The sequence below is a fragment of the Penaeus monodon genome, chromosome 43 (genome assembly GCF_015228065.2).
Source record: "Penaeus monodon isolate SGIC_2016 chromosome 43, NSTDA_Pmon_1, whole genome shotgun sequence".
In the NCBI taxonomy this organism is placed as follows: Eukaryota; Metazoa; Arthropoda; class Malacostraca; order Decapoda; family Penaeidae; genus Penaeus; species Penaeus monodon.
This window is the reverse complement of record NC_051428.1, coordinates 4,998,866-5,018,724: the sequence shown is the minus strand read 5'-3', so window position 1 is coordinate 5,018,724 and position 19,859 is coordinate 4,998,866. Positions and strand designations below refer to the sequence as shown.

The following is a 19,859-nucleotide window of genomic DNA, read 5'->3' as shown; positions in this document are numbered from 1 at the left end:
GCAGGTCGCGGTTTGCCCCTTACCGCAAGAGGCCCGGTTTGGAAGAGGACGGGGGGGGGGGGAGAGAGAGAGAGAGGAGGGGAAGGAGGAGGAGGTGAAGAAGAAGAAGAAGGAGAAAAAGGAAAAGGGAGGAAAGGAGAAGGAGAAGAAGGGAAAACGAGGGGAGGAGGAGGTGGGAGGAATGAGGAGGAGGGGAGAGGGAGGGGATGGCGGAGGGGGAGAAGTTAGCGGGTGGAGGGGGGGGTGAGGGAAGGGTGGAGGAGAGGGGAGGAAGAGTAGAGGGGAGGAGGAGGAGGAGGAGAATGGGGGGATAAAGAAGGAGGGGGAAGAGGAAGATTGAGATGGGAGAAGAGGGGAGGGGGGGGGGAAGGGGGAGGAGGAGGGGGGAGAGGAGAGGAGGGAGGAGGGAGGAGGAGGGAGGAGGAGGGGGAGGAGGGGGGAGGAGGAGAAGCCCAAATTTTGTCCTCACAAGATTAAGTTGCAACGTTTGGAAATGTGTGTTGCATGTGCGAGCGGCGGTCGTAGCTGCCCCTTTTATCCGTTGCACAGAAGGAATGACACGCCAGCACGACGAACACACACACACACGCAACACGCACGACGACACAACCACACACACCCCAACACACACCACACAACACACACCACCACAACACACCAAACCCACCCCAAAACACACACCCAAACAAACAACACAACGCACGCCACACACACCCAAACACACAAACCCACAACACAACACACACACACACACACAACACACTCTTGCAACATATAATATTTCATCCAATGATATATTCATTACATAACAGAAAATAATCATGAAAGACAATGAAAAGACTTTTTTTTTGTTACTTTACTTTTTCCCTTCTTTTATTATCTTATTATTTTTCCTTCTTCCTTTTATTTCATAATTTATTTCCGATCGTCACCGCCATGTCTACATATATAGAATATATAGAATATATCTTGCCCAAATGTATAAAAAAAAAAAAAAATTTCGTTCATTAGGTGAGAGCGCTTAGTAATTATATATATATGTATATATATATCTATTTATTTATATATTTATATATTATATATTATATATATTATATATAATATATATATTATATATAATATATATTTTTTTTTTTTTTTTATCCCCCCCCTCTTTTTATATGTTTTTTAGCCCTTTTTTTTTTTACCTCCCCTTTTTTTACGTGTGTAGCCTGTAAAAGTGCAAATCTGTTTATATAAACTCGTTCAAGTAATTGCCAAAGCGGATGACGATGATGATGATTTTTGCAGTGACAATGCAGAACACGGTGGTTTTTTTTATTTTTTAAATTTTTTTTTGGGGGGGGGGGGGGGGCGGGGGGGAGGGAAAAAAGGGCCCCTTTTTTTTTCGACCCCCCCTTTTTTTTTTTTTCCCCCCCCGGGGGGGTTTTTTTTGGGTGCCCCCCCCCCCCCCCCCCCCCCCTTTTCTTTTTTCCCTTTTCCCCTCCCCCCCCCCCCCCCTTTTTTCCCCCCCCCTTTTTTTTTTTGGGGCTCCCGGAAACCTTTTTTCCCCCCCCCTCTCCTTCCCGTTTTTTCTTTTTTTCCCCCCTTTTTTCATTTTTCCCTCCGCCCTTTTTCCCCTCGGCCCCCCCTTTTTTGCAACTGCCCGTCACTTTTTTTGTACAAGCAAGCTGCAGGAGGCAAGCAGGCAAGCAAGAAGCATGCAGGCAGGCGGCACTGGGAGATATCATCATCTTATATCACATCATCATATCACATCATTGTCATCTTTAGATAAAGCGCATCCCCAAAAGTTCAGATTGTTCGTAAACTTGAATTTTTAAAAAAATTAAAAAAGGAAGTTTTTGGGGCGAAATTTTTTTTTTTTTTTTTTTTTTTTTTTTTTCCCCCCCCCCCCCCCCCCCCCCCCCCCCCCCCCCTTTTTTTTTTTTTTTTTTTTTTTTCCCCTTTTTTTTTTTTTTAAAAAAGGGGGGAAATTTTTTTTTTTTTTTTTTCCCCCTTTTTTTTCTTTCCCTTTTTCCCCCCCCCTTTTTCCCCCTCTTCCTTTTTTCCCTTTTTTTGTCTGCTCTTCCCCATTTTTCCTCCTCTCTCTCTCCTCCTCCTCTTTTTTCTCTTTCCCCCCGCCTCTCTCCCCCCTTTTTCTTTCTTCTCCCCCTCTCTCTCTTCTCTCCCCCCCCTTTCTCTCTTCTCCTCTTCCCCTCCCTTTTCCCCCTCCTCCCCTCTCCCTCTTTTTTCTCCCCTTTTTCTTTCTCTCTCCTTCTTCTCTCCTCTCTCTCTCTCTCTCTCTTCTCTCTTTTTTCTCCTCTCCCTCTTTCTCCCCCCTTTCCCCTCTCTCCCCTCTCTCTTCCCCTTTCTCTCTCTCTCTTCTTCTCTTTTTTCCCTTTTTTCTTCTCCCTTCCCTTCTTTTTCTTCTCCTTCTCTTCTTCTTTTTTCTCCTTTTTTCCTTTTTTTCCTCCTCCTTTCTCTTCTCTTCTTCTTTCTTTCTCCTTTTTCTCTCTTCCTTCTTCTCTCTCTCTGTCTCTCGTGTCTCTATCTCTTCTTTTTCTCTCTCTCTCTCTCTCTCTTCTTTCTTTCTTCCTCTTCTCTTCTCTCTTTTCTCTTTCCCCCTCTCTCTCTTTTCTCTCTCTTCTCTCTCTCTCATTTTTTTTGTATTTAAAGGGTGGATACGCCGGTTTTGACCACATTTTTGAATTAATTTTCAAAGGGAATCCGCGTTAATCTTTGGGTTCTACCCAAATTTGAGGGGGGGGGGGGGGGGAAAGGGGAAGGGGGGGGGGGGGGGAGGGAGGGGAAAAGGGAGTTTTTGGGAAGGGGGGGAGAAGGGAAATTTAAAAAAACAAATTTTAATAAAAAGTAAAAAAAAGAAAAAAAATAAAAAAAAAAAATCTACAAAAATATTTACTTTTGGGCAAAAAACTAAAAAAAACAAAAAAAACAATCAAAAAACCCAAAACACCACAAAAAACAAAAACCCCCAAAAAAAAAATTTTTTTTTTTTTTTTTTTTGGTTGGAACCCGAGAGAAAAATTTTAATATTTAAAAAAAAAGTTATTGAAAAGCGATGGAAATTTAAAAACAAAAAGAACCCCCAAAAAAAAAAGAGAAAGGGGGGGAGAAAAAGGAGGAAGGAGAAGGGAAGGGGAGAGGGAGAGGGGAGAGGGAGAGGGGGAGAGAGAGAGAGAGAGAGAGAGAGAGAGAGAGAGAGAAGGAAGAAGAGGAAAAAGGAGAAGGGGAGAAAAAGAAAGAGAGAAGAAGAGGAAGAAGAAGAAGGGGAAAAGAGGGGAAGAAGAGAAGAAAAAGAGGGGAGAGAGAGGGGAAAAGAGAAAAGAGAGAGGAAAATGGCCCCCCAACAACAGACAGAAAGAAGAAAACGCAGAAAAAAAAATTTTTTTTTTTTGGGGCAAAAAAGAAAAGAATGAATTTACATATGTAGAGAAAAGAAAAAAAAGTTGATTGATAAGGAGGAACAGATGGAGATTGAGGCAGAAAGAAAGAAGGAAAGAAAGAAAGAGAAAAAAATGGGTGTGAAGAAAGAGATGGCTAAGGAGAAAGGTATAGAGGAGGAAGAGAAAGAGGAAGAAGAAGAAGAAGGGGAAGAAGAAGAAGAGGAAGAAGAAGAAGAAGAAGAAGAAGAAGAAGAAGAAGAAGAAGAAGAAGAAGACGAAGAAGAAGAAGAAAAGAGGAGAGAGGAAATATGGTTCTGCACTCAACCATAACAGACAGAAAGAAAGAGCGCATGAAAAAAAAAGGGGGGGGGGGTTAAGGGTGCCAGAGATACGATCATTTTACACACTTTGGAGGGAGAGCGTCTGGCTATGAAAAGAAAGGGAGGGGGAAGGGAGAGAGGGAGGTAGGAGGAGGGAGAGGGAGGTAGAGGAGGGAGAGGGAGTAGAGAGGGAAGGGAGTAGGAGGAGGGGAGAGGGAGGAGGACAGGAGGGAGGGGAGGAGGAGGGAGAGGAGATAGGAGAGGAGAGGAGGTAGAGGAGGGAGAGGAGGTAGGAGGAGGAGAGGGAGGTAGGAGGAGGGAGAGGAAGGTAGGAAGAGAGAGAGAGGGGGAAGAGAGCAAGAGAAAAAAAGAGAGGTGGAAGGGAAAGAGAGAGGGAGGAGGAGGAGGAAAATAGAAAAAAAGTAGAAGAAGAAAGAGAAGAAGAGGAAGAGAGGAAGTGGGATACTGGAGAGGGAGAGAGGAGGAGGAGGAGGAGGAGGAGGAGGAGGAAGAGGAGGAGGAGGAGAGGGGAACAAAGAAGGAAAAGGAAAAGAGAAAAGGAAGAAGGAGAATGGAGGAGGAAGGAAGGGGAGAGAAGGTTAGAAGGAGAAGAAAGAGGACGAAGGAAAGAGCAAAAAGAAGAAAGGGATAAATAGAAGGGAAATAAAGAGGAGGAGAAGGAGAGGGAGAAAGGAGGAGAAGGGAAATAAAAAAAAGAGTCGAAAAAGAAGATAAAGGAAGAGGAAAAGAGAAAAAAGAAAAGTAAAAAGAAGAAGAAAGGAAAGAGGAGAAGGAAAGAGAGAGAGAGAAGAAAGAGAAAGAGAAAAAATTAGTAGAAATAGAAAGAGGAGGAGAAGAAGGAGAAGGAGAAAGCGAAAAGAAAATAGCAATATTACTAGAGAAGAAAAAGGACGAGAAAGATAGAGAAAAAGAAAAAAAATAAAGAAAAAGACGTAGAAGAAAGAGGAGGAGGAAGAGAGAGAGAGAGAGAGAGAGAGAGAGAGAGAGAGAGAGAGAGAGAGAGAGAGAAAGGAGGAGGAGGAGAAGGGAAATTTGAGAGGAAGAGACGAAGAGAAAAGAGGAGGAGGAGGAGGAGAGGAAAGGAAAATGGAGAGAGAGAGAGAGAGAGAGAGAAAGAGAAGGAGGAGGAGCCTTGAGCTCTGCGTCAGGAGCCAGAAATACCCAGCCTTGTCTATGCACTCGGGGGGGGGGGGGGGGTGCCCCGTCGTGGTATTGTGCTTGGTAGGGATGTTGTTGTTGTTGTTGTTGTTTCTTTATATTGTTGTTTCTTCTTTCCTTATTTTCTCTTTTTTTATTTCCTTTTTTTTCATCTTCTCTGTGTTCTTTTTCTTTTCTTCTTCTTCCTCTTCTTCTTTCTTTTTTTCATGTTTTCTTTTCTGCTTCATCATCTCTCTTTTTGTCTTAATATATTTACTTTTTTCTTCTTCTCCTTTTCTTCTTCTTCTTCTCCTTCTTCTTTTTCATGCTTTTTTAGTTTTTTTTATTTATTTATTTATTGATACTTGACTACATACAAGCATACTCACTCACACGCATACACACAAGCACACACACACATTCACTCGCTCACTCGCTCACTGACTCGCTCTTCCATCACTCACTCAACACACAAACGCATACGCACACGTACACGTACACACTCATGCACGCACACTCACACGCACAACTCTCATGCACACAATCACATGCACACACTCACATGACACACACACTCACATGCACACACTCACTCACACTCACACGCACACACACACACACACACACACACACACACACACACACACACACACACACACACACACACACACACACACACACACACACACACGTTGTTTATGTCACTTCTACCTTCATTACCTCTCCCTTTCTCTCCCCTCGCTTTTTTTGCTTTAGTAATTCGTACACATTCCGTCCTCTTCTGCTCATAATCTGGTGTACCTATGTATACACAGGGGGGGGGCGACTAGTGATGGTAATACTAGCGGAAGGTATAAATAGTAAGACGCTGGCGGTAACAGTACTGTGTGTTGTCCGGCCGGGGGGACCAATTTAGCCAGTAACCGGACAGGTCCTGGTGATGGGGTGGGGTAGGGGGAGGGTCCTGGGGGAGGGTCCTGGGGGAGTGTGTGGGGGGGAGAGAGAGTACTGGGGGCTTGGGGGGAGGGAGGAGAGTCCTGGGGGATTGGGGGTGATCTGGGGGGATGGATAGTATGGGGGGAGGATACAGGTGAAGGGGGTTTGGGGGTAAGATGGAGTCGAATGAGGAAAATTTCGAATGGTGTTTCGGAACATTTTAACCGCGTTGGGGAGGAAAAAAAGCTAATGACGTGCCTTTTCTTCTTCTCCTTCTCCTTCTCCTTCTCCCTCTTTCAGTGACGTAATCTCCTTCTTTATAATCCGGTAATTAAAAGGATTATTGAATGAGAGTTTCATGATCATGATTTCATGTTTAGAAAGGAAAGAAAAAAAAATCAACTTACATGTTAAAAAAAGAAAAAGAAAAAATCTTATACAAAGTTTTTAAAAATCTTGTAAATGTTAAAAGAAACAAAAATCAAAATCTTATGCAGTGTTAAAAAAAAAATCTTATACAATGAAGACTCGAGCGAGATTATCGTTCCCGCCCCGAGACCCTTGGCGAGGTGCGCTGCGTTCCTACACTCATTCTTTTCCCGCTCATTCTAAGAACGTTTGTGCACGTCCTTGTTTCTCTCACTCGTAAGCTTCGTGTGTGTGTGTGTGTGTGTGTGTGTGCGTATGTGTGTGTGTGCGTGTGTGTGTGTGTTGTGTATGTGTCGGCGCCTCTAAGTGAAGGCAAGACCCTCAAAAGTTAGTTAGAGTGTGTGTGCGTGTGCCCGCGTGTATGTCTACGATTGTTTTCTCTCTCTACTTTTTTTTCCAATTGGGGTTGTGGGAGCATTTCGTTTCCTCATGCGGGCCCCGTGTCAGTGCGCCGTCCTCTTGCTCAGTGTACACACCCGCGCTCACGACCCAGTCTAAGGGAGTATAGGCGCGTACCCTTCTTTTTTCCGGTGATGAGCGTGTGCTAGTACTCTTCTCCCTCCAGTGGGCGGGGGCGAAGTTCTCTTCTCCCTCCAGTGGGCGTGTATGCTAGTGCTCTTCTTCCCACAATGGGCGTGTACTCGTATTTCCATCGACTATTTCATACCGCGTGTAGAAGCCCCCTTGTAGAGAGACCCCAGTGACTCGAGTGAAGGAGATTTCAGGCCGACCCCTTGATATGTACCTCTTGTGGAGTTACTCTCTCAGTCAAGCTTTTTAGGTGTCGCCATCAGTGCCTTTGGGGAGATTTTGCCAAGCTCTTGTCTGATGGGATTTTAGTATTTCATAGCAGATGAAGTGTTGACTTAAAAAACTATATATATATATATATATATATATATATATATATATATATATATATATATATATATATATATATTGTGGGAAAGAAAATTTGTTTTATGATATCATGGATGGTGGGTGTAACAGTGATAAGATTGCGAAAAGAAAACAAAAAATACATATGAAATAGATAATAGAGTAAGAGCAAGCGCCAGGGAGTTTTATTTGTGTTTAATGCGATAGGAGAGAGGCGTGTGTGTTCGCGATTGAGTGTTAATAAAGCCGGTTATTCCTTTACCAGGTTAAAGTACACTCGTTGGAAAATGAAGTATATAACCCAAGGACCAATTAGACCACACGATAAAGTGCAATTAAAGTGCAGATAATCACAACAGGACAGGCCGTTGCATCGAGACGCAAGCTAAACGCATTCAACTCCTAGGCCTATTACCAGCAGTTGACATAGGCCTATCGCCAGCTATTGAGTCAGTTCGCACCTCCAGCGTCCACAGTGCTTGTAGGCTTTTTAACAGCCGTCAGACAGCTTATAGGCAACTTTACCTCAGGCATCTCACGGGACTGACGCCACCTGTCAAGAGTTCGTCAGCATTATAAGCTTACTGTATACGAATATATATCTGTATATCATAAGCTTATTGTCAGCAGTATGTTCAGCTTAGGAGCCTATCCGCATCAGCAGTAATAGTGAGCTTGTAGCAGTAGCAGCAGCAGTAGTCAGCAGTAGCGGCAGTAGTCGGCTTTGTTGGCTTCAAGCAGTTAACGCATTAGGCGGTCATGGCTACTCTCATAGGCATCATTCAGGCAGCCATGATTGTTACGTGTTATTTGACCGTAAGACCCGCACCTGCTTATATTTTTATTTTCGATTGATTTGTTTGGTTTCATTTTATTTTGCCCGTTTAAGTTGTGATTTTTTTTTTTACTATTATGGGGACGGGGAATGGGGGGTTGCTATGTGGTATTCCGCCATAAAGTTTTTTTTTTTATGTATAGTACGATAACGGGTGATTTTAAGGGCTCTTTTCTACATCATTTCTGTCGCAGTTCAGCCATTAATAAATAATATATATGTATATATATATATATATATATATATATATATATATATATATATATTTGGGGGCTGGGGGGGGGGGGGTAGAGACCTTTATTTAAGTGGAGAATGAATGGAATCGGATACCGATGATGTTCAGCATCCGCATTAACACAGGCATGCCAGGTTAATTAGGTTGAGGTTCCTTACTGTGAAGTATTTTGTGCAGTACGAAGCCAAGAATGAAGGTTATGGAACGATTCCCCCGTTTCTAAAATCCCTTTTTGATTCACTTTGCGTCATTTGCGATCGAAATTATCTATAATGCAAAAAAGGGGGGCTTTTGAGAAATCGTTTCGTCTTTCGAATGGTGGAGTTTATTTGTTCGTAAAATTTCATATCAGGTTTAAAGTAAATATTTGTAAGTGGGGGGGGGGGGGGTCTGCTCACTCTGTTTACTTGTTGGTTTTATATACGTTTTTTTTTACAATTTATTTACTTCTTCTTTTCTTCTTGTTTACCAATTTTTTACTTTTTAATTTCCATCCCATTTCCTTAGTTCAAGGACTGATTTTCTCTCTCTCTCTTTCTCTTTCTCTTTCTCTCCTCTTTCTCTCTCTCTTTCTTTCTCTCTCTTTCTCTCTCTCTCTTTCCCTCTCTCTTTCTCTCTCTCTTTCTCTCTCTTTCTTTCTTCTCTCTCTTCTCTCTCTCTTCTTCTCTCTCTCTCTCTCTCTTCTCTCTTTTCTCCTTCTCTCTTTCTCTTCTCATTTCTCTCTCCTCTCTCTCTCTCTCTCTCTCTCTCTCTCTCTCTCTTCTCTTCTCTCCTCTCTCTCTCTCTCTCTCTCTCTCTCTCCCTTCTCCTCTCTCTCTCTCTCTCCTCTCTCTCTCTCTCTCTCTCTCTCTCTCTCTCTCTCTCTCTCTCTTTATTTCCTCGTTTCCCAACTTCTTCGTTCTCTCCTGCTCGCTCTTCATCACCGGCTTTTTCCTACTTCTTTTCTCCTATCTCCTTCCTCTCTCCTCCCTCCCCTCCCCCATTTCCCTCTCTCCTCCCTCCCCTCTCCCTCCCACCTCTTCTCTCCCTTTTCCCTCTCTCCTCCCTCGTCCCCAGCACAAGTGTGTTTCTCACTCCCCCGGCGCAGCTGCAGCTCGTAAGGCAAATCGGGACGTATCACTAATAATCCTCGCCCCCCCCCCAAGGCCAATAACCTGGGGAGTGCGCCGAAAATTTGCAGTTATTATTGTGTTATTAAAATGTGTATATATTATTGTTATTATTATTAAGCATATACTATTATTGTTATTATTATTAGTATCGTTATTATATATATTTTTAGATTATTACAGATGGACCGGATATCCGAATCCACGTTTTTTTTAAAACATTCCTGTTCCTATGAATAACGCAAATAATTGAAATTCTTGCATAATTTGATAAATGTATTGATGTAGTTTCCTATTTCATGATATAATATTAATGTGTTTTAATGATCTCGTAGTATCCTAAGAAATTGAGATAATGTTAAAATAAATAATGTTTAGAATATCCTCATCGGCAAATGAATCTATATCCGCATCCGCAATTATTGAAAAATCGACATCTGATCCACCTCTGACTATTATTAGAATCGTAATTATCATTTTCAACATCATCAGTATCATCATTACTCTCATCATTAATCATTATTATTGTTTTCATCACCACTATCATCACTCGTTAATAGTCATTGTTGTTATTATCACCACTGTCATCATCATCAATAATCATTGTTGTTTTTACCATTAATAATCATTGCTGTTTTTCATCATTATCACCTTCATCATCATCATTATCTTCATCAATGATCAGCATCATCAGTATCAATGTTCGTTTTTTTTGTGTGTGATTTAGACATTTCATTTTAGTTGCTTTTTGCGTGTTTTCTTTTTATTATTATTATTATTATTTTTAATTGCTGCTTTTGTTTGCTTTTGTTTCGTTTTCCTTTTTGTTGTTGTTTTCAGCTTATTTGATCGGTGTTATTTGATGTTTTTATTGATATTTTCATGTTACTAATAGAACAAGCAGTGGAAGCAGTAAGGAATATGTATGCGTGTGCGTGTGCGTGTGTGTGTGTGTGTGTGTGTGTGTGTGTGTGTGTGTGTGTGGGTGTGTGTGTGTGTGTGTGTGTGTGCGTGCGCGCGCGTGCTCACGTGTTTTTCGTGAACGTGCGTGCGTATATTCATATCCTATGTGCACTTTCTCTCTCCCTCACGCCCCATATCCCTCACTCCCCACCCCTCCCCACTCCCCACCCCTCCCCACTCCACATCCGCCCCCACCCCCTCTCAAAAAAAGAAAAGAAAAAAAAAGTGGCCAGTGTCTACATCCTTCGCTTGCGCTGTCTCTCCCCCGCAGCTCACCTTCGGCGCGGGTATGTACGCGGGAATCTACGTCACCCAGAACTACGAGGTTCCGCGGGTGGACGAGCCCTCGAGGCTGTGGGAGAAGGTGAAGGAGTGGGCGGAGTCGCACAAGAAGAAGGATTAGAGCGGAGGAGGACGACGACTGCTAGCAGGTTGAGAAGAGAGAGAGAGATTGGGTAAGGAGCATTTTTTAAATTATTATTTATTTATCTATTTATCTTTTTTTTTTAATCAGTGAATCAGGATATCGGTGATTTTTTTTCAGAGTATTTTTGATTTTCGGGGTAATTATGATGTAATAATGATGATAATGATGATAATAATAATAAATGATGATAGTAATAATAATTTGGATAATAAAGACCATAGTGAACATAGCTTGGATTCTGTTTTAGGATTTTCACTCTTTTTATACAATAACTGTGATGATGGGATATATGGTTTGACCTTTGCTACTTTTAAAATGTTTATGTAATGAACGTAATATTTATACTTTCACCTTTTTTTATTTTATTTCCCCAATTTGATGTCCAAATAAAAAAAGACTAGAAATTTTTATTACAAAATTTGCATGGGAGTGATTTCTGATATCGGTTGCCTAGTTATAATTTTTATGATAATTTTTTATATATGAATGTGAAATTTGCTGATTTTGCTATTAGGCCATGAGTGTTTTTGGTAGTACTTGACAGTGGAGGGGGGTAAACACACACACACACACACACACACACACACACACACACCACACACCACACACACACACACACACACACACACACACACACACACACACACACACACACACACACACACACACACACACACATAAACACAAAAATATAAGGTATTGTAAGAAAAGAAAATATCATGAGACCATTGCAAGTCTTATCAGCGTTGAATAAACTTAAGAATTTGTGCAATAAAGAAATCTAAAGATGAGGATCTTCTTTTTAGGTTATAGTTCGAACCCGATTAATATTAGAAGATCCGCCATATCCGTTTCTGTTCGTTAAATCATTGTGGTTCTTCAGTTGATAATTTAGAATATGTACAGGATCACCAGAACAGACATTCCAGGGGTCAGGTTGTGTATCATTTCTTTCACTTTTCTTTTTCTTTTTCTTTTAACTGTACATTTTTTTTCACAGAGTAGCTTGTGACTTCGTTGACATCAGCGCCCCCGATGGACTACGATTCTTCACGATAAGCCAAGGCACCACATCACCATAACAAATCAACTAGATTTAAGGATAGGTAGCGCATATTGTGCCATAGGATGAAAGAGGTCTATTTGAACACCTAAGCTCTTTTTTTGTTTTTTGTTTTTGTTTTTTTCCCCTCTTCACCGTGAGGTCATAATTGTACAGTTTTTCCAAGTGAAAGAACGCCAGTGTGGCACTTGAACAGAAACACTCAGGCTTGTTCACATCCGTTGTCCATGTGTCTGCCAGAAGAGATGTTGGGATTATTTTAATTACATTTATGATTTTTGCTCCAGTTTATTATTGTTGAAGCGTGGGGTTTCATTTCGTCTTGATTAATAAAAAGTTGCCCATAGTTTTTGCTCTTTTTATTATGCTCCTTTTTTCAGATATTTATTTTGGTCTTGTTAATCACTCTACATGCGGCCATTCTTTCATTAAGTTGATTTTTTGCATGTATATTACATGCTTATTTCTGTCTGTATTCTTTATATACAGATACTGATAATTTTCCAGAAATGTATTCATATATTCTCTCTAAAATATAACCGTTCCATACTTGACTTCTATGTGTGAATTAAGCAAATAGTTAACGGGTGGAAGATCAAAATGTGTTCGTTTAGTAGCCTTGTAACTCAAGTTTCATTTTAAAAGGTAAAAAGACGGAAAAGGTGCCTCATAAACAATAAATAAAGCTTTTCATCTAAAACAGGTTCCGTGGGGATCAGATAAAAAAAATTACATTTACATTGTTTTTATTATTTTATTTTTTTTTACATTGTTTACTTTAAAATGCAATATTATTTTGTGTATATTTGATTGTCCGAGACAATCAAATATCAAGAAATAAAGTACATTATATTTCATGCGAAGTTATGTTTATCTGAATGTTTCTGGGGAAGGAAGTCCATAGCTTTCATCAGATTCTTAAAGGGTTCTGTGACTCTAAAAAGGTCAAGAACCACTTGTCTAAAAGGACATTGCCATTTATAAATTATTCAGAAAAAATCCCTGTCTGTTCTTTTTATGGCCATCATTTTCTAAAAGTATTCGTTTTTGTACAAGTTTTTAATGAGCCACCCCAAATAATGGAGCACATATTTCCTTGTGCACTTCAAGAATGTATTAGTATTAATGCGCAAAAGTTTGACGTTGAGCAAAGCAGCAGAGTAGAAAGCTATGTACAGCATGCAGTATATTTACGCCTTGGATCCGGGTGACATGACCATCACGTCACGAAAGAAATTGGCTGAGGAGTGTGAATAGACTCGGTGGGTATTTAAGCAAGGGACTCTTGCATTGTTTCCATTGGTAAACGAGTGTGGAACGTACCATCCATGAGCCAGGGAAGACTATTCCCATGTTCAAGGTCCTACTCCTGCTCGCTGTGACCAGATACAGCGAGTAATACAGATAACTGAATATTACGAAAATATAAAAAAATAGTAATAATAAAATTACTTATGTTGTTGTTACGGCACATAATCGCAGGCTAATCAGAGAGTTGATATGGAGTCTGCAAGAAAAACAGTCCATTACCTTCTTGATATAGCATATCAGATGAAAAATAAGCAATAAAGGCTTATGCAGAAAAAAAACATAACATTGCAAAGGAGAGGCAAGAAGTCTGGACACCGCACACGAGTGTTCGCGTGGGCCGGGCCTAGCCACACGCCCCAGAGAGTCCCCACTCAAGTAAGCCTAATGACCGGATTTTAGGCCACGTGCGGGCAGCCAGGTGCCCGGATCCAGTGGATACAATATTCACACGACTGGGTCAAAGTGTTAATAGTTAATAGTTTAAAAAATAAATGTACTAGACATCAAGGTCAAACAGCACTATGGTAAAGTATAGTAGCGAAAAGGAGTGAGGAATTAGTAATGATCAGGGAAAGTTAAAGGTTGAAACAGTACTAGAGGGTAGTACGGTAGTGAAAGGGTAGAGAGGGTGAACTGATGGGGATATTACAAGGTAAAGATTATTAAAAGGAAAAGGAGTCAAGGGGGTATGACAATTAGATCAAATGGAGGATATTAATGCGCATGAGGAAGGAGAATGAATTGTCAAAGGAAGAAGTAGGGGATGCCGAGAGGATGTCCAATAGGTTGGGAGGTCGGGGAAGTGAGAACAAGTGAGGAAAAGCAGAGGTACGGGGTGCTGGAAAGCGGCGGCAGGATAATAGGATGTGTGGGACTGACAGAGGAACGTTACATGAGCCTAGAGGTGGATCAGATTGTGACATGAGAAAGGAATGTATGAGGCGAGTGTGTCCAGTGCCTAAGCGGGCAAGAGCAGTTTCCCAGCATCTGTTCTTATGGAATGTTAATGACCAAGGAGAGGTGGAAGGTTTTATGTTATGTAATTTATTTACAGCAAGGCTTAGACCAGAACGACTGTCAAGCTGGTGAAAAGAAAAGTTTTGAAGTAAGGGTAGTAATCAGAGGTTGGTGTATGTGAAAATCTGGGTTGATGGGATGTGGACGAGGTGGCTAAGTGTGCTAGTGTATCTGTCTGTTCAGTACCGGAGATCCCAGTGTGGCTAGGTATCCAGCAAAAACCGACTGCTTTGTGTTGTATGTGTAAATGAAATTGTTGGTCCTGACTTTTGCGGACAAAAGGGTTGATTGGCTGTGACATTGTATGAGAGATAAGGAGTTTTTGGAGACGGTGAAAATTGTGAAGGATGACGAAGGGACGGAAGATTTCCATTCTAATGCGAAGAGGATCACATATAATCCTGGATTCAGGTGGACGTGGAGAGTTGGAGGTATAGCAAGGAAGGTGACAGCAAAACCAGCGCCAGAAAGGGATTTGGAGCCATCTGTATAAATGTGAATGCTGGAGGAGTGAGCTGAGGCAATGAATGAGAAGGATAGAAGGGGGGGGAAGTCTGATTTTGGTGTATCAGCGAAAACAAAGGAGCACATAAGAGAGGAAGGTATAAGCCAAGGTGGGTATTTATGGGTAGTAAAAGGCAGAGGTCGGAGGTGAGGATAGGGTGAATGGGAGAGAAGTGATCCATCTGGACTGAGAAAGGACTGTGTAGGCGTGGAGAGGAAGTAAAGGTAGGGAGAATTTAAGAGAATTTAAATGAGAGACGTTTCATTTAGAGAGAGAAAATTAAAAACTAGCATAGCTCCGGAGAGATAGGAGGGCACGGTGTCGAGAGAGGGAAGGCAGGCCTAATTCAGCGTAAAGGCTCTCGACCGGATAGGAGCGGAATGCACCTAGGGCTAAGCGTAGACCACAGTGGTGGATAGTATCAAGGTGAGTAAGAAGAGAGATAGAGGCAGAGGATTAGATATGACAACCATAGTCAAGAGTAGGGAGGATCAGTGAAGTATGGAGATGGAGGAGAGTTGTGTGGTCTGAACCCCAGGATATATGAATGAGAGTCTGTAGGAGTTGGAGGTGGCAGCAAGTTTTCTCTTTGATGTAGAGGATGCGGTCTCGCCAGGAAGGTTTGGAGTAAAAAACGACATTTGAGGAATGGCAGTGGAGACCGGTATCACATAAGGAGAGTGGAGATTGAGGACCTTATGCGTGATCGAGAAAAAAAGATGGAGAAGGATTTAGATTTTGGAAAAGCGAAAGCCATGGTCAGTGGCTCAGGAATAGATTAAAGATAGTGCAGACTGGATTAGTTGATGGAGAGTGGGTACAGAAGGACTCAATATATGGATGACAAAATCATCTACATACAGAGAGAATCGGATACCTGGTGGTAATACCAATATTAAGCCATTTATGGCTAAAATTAATAGAGTACACTCCCTTGTAGGACACCTTCATACTGAGGAAAAGATGAAGTTGAATAGGAATATTTGACTCGGAGGGTACGATTAGAAGCGAAAGGTTTAATAAATACACGTCTGCTTCCTCGCATGCCATGAGATAGCTGTCTCAGAATGAGGTATCGTCATGTAGTGCCATATCCCTTTTCCATGTCAAAGAAATCGACTAATACTGAGTTACGGCGTGCAAGGCAGATCTATAATTTTGTAAATGTGTCAGAGGGTCGGCTGCGCTTCGAGTACGACAGAATCCAAATTGGGAAGAAGATAGAAGACTGTTGGATTTAAGATACCATATTAGTCGTAATTTAGTAGATTGACCATTCTTTCTAGCAACTTGCACAAGCAGCTAGTCAGGCAATGGACCGGTAGTCTGGAGGGAGGGGTGCCGGATTTACTAGGTTTAAGATAAGGTAGACTAAGAGCTTTGAGCTAGTGAGGAGGAAAGTTTCCAGTCGTCCAAATATTGTCAAAGAGTGTCAGTAAGAAGGATAAGGAGACAGAGGGAAGATGTCGCAGCATATAGTAGCGAATGCTGCCAGGGCCTTCATGTGTATTACGAAACGACTGTAAGGCAGAAAGGGGTTCAGTGGAGAAGAGGCCATTGTGAGGTTCTGTAGAAGGTTAAGAAGGAGATGGGAGTGTGTTCCTTGGCTGTTTTAATGGAATGGAATAGGGAAGAAAGGTGAGAGCCACTGTAGTGATACGTAAGCAAGATTAACCGTCGATCCTTGGTACGAAATCTAGCTGTCACCACCTGGTTAATTCGACCAAGAACGCAAGGTATTATCTACTTAAAGAAAGAGGCATGTTGAAGGGTGTGAGCGAGGTTATAGGAAGCAAGGGTAAGTTTAAAGAAGTTACTAAGGCTCAAGGGTCAACACTGGTTAGCGTGGTTATGTCCAAGATGGAGTGCGCGTCGACCTGAAGTCGATAGAAGTCAGATTTAAGGATTTGAACTCGTGCCCCTCTGAGTCTGGATAATCCCATGGGTTATGCCAAGATCCAAACCCGGGGGCTCCCTTTTTCTTGCGTTCCCTTAAATTCTCCCTTATGCTTTAAAATCGATATACAAAGGCAGAGTCAGGCAGGAATACTGGCGTTTCTGAACTAACTCTTAAATGGGATTTAGACTGGAAGCGGAGGGGATGCATGATGGGGTCTAAAAGTATTCAATCCATCTTTGCAAAAGGTTTATTTCAATAAAACAGGTTGAAAGCAAATAATTAAAATACATTGAACACTAAAAATGCTGAAAAGAATTAAAACACGAACACCAAAAAACACTGGGTTAAAATACAACACACTTAGAATGAAGAAGAAAAAAAAATCGCAATAGAGAGCACATCACCCTATCAAGACTCCAAGAAAAAAGTTAAGATGCCACCTTACCGCCTATAGCTCGTACTCTTGCGACCAGACCAGGAACCCATTGTAACTGCCAGCCTCACGACTAAAAATGCTCTCCCCTCCTTTGACCTGGCTGCCCCGGGCCTATATATACACCTCCCCACAAGTAGAGTTAGAATAAGAGGGGAATCTCAGGTCAACCCAGGTGAAGGTGGCATTCCTCTCAAAAGAGGGCGGTGTCTTCCCGAAAATGAGATTTTTACTTGATTAAAACATAACTGCAATTTTTACTTGATTGATTTCCTTGATTTTTACTTCCGAAAATAAGATTTTTACCTGATGAAACAGGCCAAGTTGTAAAACCGGCCATAAAAAGTAGTTTTGTTTAGCTAAAATGACATTATAAAAGGAAAACAAAACATACTATATAGCCCTAGACATAATAGTATGCTCTCCTATGAGGATGGATAAAAAGAAAACGTGAATAAAAATTTTAATAAACTAATTAAAAACACAAGAAATGATATATAAAATGGCAAAGCCGATCATAAAAAGCATCTCCCTCGTCCCCATCTTCCTGGACCCGTATACGGTCCACGACAGGGTTCCTCTGTCTAATAGTTGGATTCACTACACCACGACTGACCTGGCTGAAATGTACAGCAAGTTCAGTAGTAATTTTGCCAACTAGTTTTAAATGAGATTTGGATTGTGCGACGTAGGTTGAGCTGATACTTTTTAAAACTTAGAAAGGTTGATGTTTGGCTGGGGTTATATCGCTTGTAGCGATAACTACTCCATGCCGCACGCTTCAAGGCGAAGTGCTTTTTAGCATTCAGTGTTTCATCATGGAACACACTTTGATGTGTATAGTTGGGAAATTCAGGGAGTGGCTGTGAAGGCAACACTTAGGATATTCATTGTGAAATAGGAAAGCATGTCTGATGCGGAAGAGAAGAGGGAGAGTGGAGAGAGAGAGTGATCATTATAGGGAAGGTGATCCAGAACTGACCAATGAAAGTCGAGATGATTGGAACGAGAGCAATGAGAAAAGTCAAAGCATAATAAGGTTTGAGTGCGCATGTCGAAGTGGGTGAGGCGATTCCAGTTGAAAAGGATAAGGTTAGTGCTAGAAACCGTTCTTGGGAACGGCCTCAAGATGCAGTAGTAGTCACCCCAAAGAGTGTGGCGACAGATGAAATCGCCGACTATAAGGAATGGTGGTTGAAGCTGAGAAAGTAAAGTTTCGAAGATATGAAAGTCAATAGGGAGAGAAGGAGAAGAGTAAACTGAAACACCTGTGATCCAACGTCGAAGAAAGATGCGTATAACTGTGCAAGGGAAAGTGGTGAGATAGAAAGAGAAGTGAGGGGATAATATAAAATAATTTGGAATCGGTACTGGAGGGCGTGTTAGTAATGTTTCTTGGAGACAGATAATGGATGGGTTGTAGGAAGATATGAGGTGACGAAGATCAGGTCTGTGAGAACGAAAACCTCGAATGTTCCATGTAGAAGAGTCGTCGTGGATCAATCAACGGTAGAGATGGATCTAAGTAGGAGGAGGAGTACCTGGGGATTGAGGTTGGGGATCAGAAGGAGTGAAAGTGTAGTATCAGGAGGTTCATCAGGGATGGTGGAATCAGAGGAAGGGTGAGGTGTAGTATCTGGAAGTTCATTAGGGAAGGTGGGATCCGGGGAAGGACATTTTGACAAAAGGGATTCACGTGTGGTACTGAAGGTGACGACTACTTGGGTAGAGGGTATAGGAGTGGAGTGAAGGATGATATTGGAGTAAGGAGAGACTGAAAAACCTCGTCGGGGTGCTTCCTTTCTGGCCTCTCGCAGAGTGAGAACTGTTACCTCAGGCTCAAACTTGCAGGCAGGGCAGCCCCTATAAAATACATTATGGGAGCCACTCTCACTAGCACATATAGGTGATTGTGCAGGGCAATTTGAATGGTTATGATCAAGTAGGTCAGAGAGAGGGCAGAGGACTGTGGGGCGACACGAAGCCAAAACGCCAACATTTCTGACATTGACGGGTGGGGGTTGATACTTATTTATTTATTGAAAATTCTCTGCAGCGTCAACATCTAACGTAATTGGCGGCGTATTCAAAATATGGCGCTAGCGTGAGACTTGGGGGTAAAGCCCCTGGTAAGGAAATGCTACATGGACAACACAGGTCACATGGCGCTGTGGTAAAATAGGAATGAGTTAATGATTAGGGTAAAGTTACAGGTTAAACAGTACTAGAGGGTAGTGTGGTAGTGAAAGGGAAGGGAGGTGGTACTGATGGGGTATAGTATAAGGTAAAGGTTAACAACCTGGCGAAAGAGTTAAGAGAGTAGGGAGCTTTATGATAAAGTATTGTGGAGAACATGACAAGAATTAATTTAATTGATTAGGATCAGTGGACAGAAAAGGGGGATTAAAAAGGAAAATGAGAAGAAAAGACTATGCAAAATAAACTGAGGGCTGAGGACCAAGCTTGGGGTGATCCCCCACAATGGGCTTCAGTCCCCGTCTCCTGAGCCCCCCCCCACGATGACAACGAACAAGGGACTGGGGGGGGGGGGGGGGTTGACATGGTCTGACAAGGCAAGATTCTCATCCTATATAGACCTTATGGGGAAGGTCATGTCTACGAAAGGTAATCTTGGCAATACTGATGTGGGAATTATGGCGGCCTCTGTACTGATACTGCATCGTAGTCAGCGGGGCAGGCAAGTAGGTCTTCACAGTCCAATCTTTGTCGTAAGTAGGGTAATCAGCTGGGGAGATGGAAACCGTTCCCGTACATGTATTAATGGTGGAGGGGGGTTGGGCAGGAATAGGTTTGCCAGTGAGGTCAACCAGGGTAGGCAGTGCATGGTGTTGTGACTCCGATGTAAGTGTGACAAGGCGTGAGCGGAAGGAAACTTTGCCTACTTATTTTGAGGGCACTGTTGAAAGTGGGGGTACTATCGGGCTGCTGAGGG

At 42.1% G+C, this 19,859-nt stretch overlaps 1 long non-coding RNA gene across 1 annotated transcript in view; it reads left to right on the top strand.

Moving 5' to 3' along the window:
• LOC119568422 overlaps positions 1-12,087 on the top strand; it is a 16,741-nt gene extending 4,654 nt beyond the window's left edge. Inside the window, exons 2-3 of the long non-coding RNA XR_005228087.1 lie at positions 10,522-10,705; positions 11,678-12,087. This is a non-coding gene — a long non-coding RNA (uncharacterized LOC119568422). The remainder of the gene's footprint in view (positions 1-10,521; positions 10,706-11,677) is intronic.
• Positions 12,088-19,859: the final 7,772 nt, after the last annotated feature.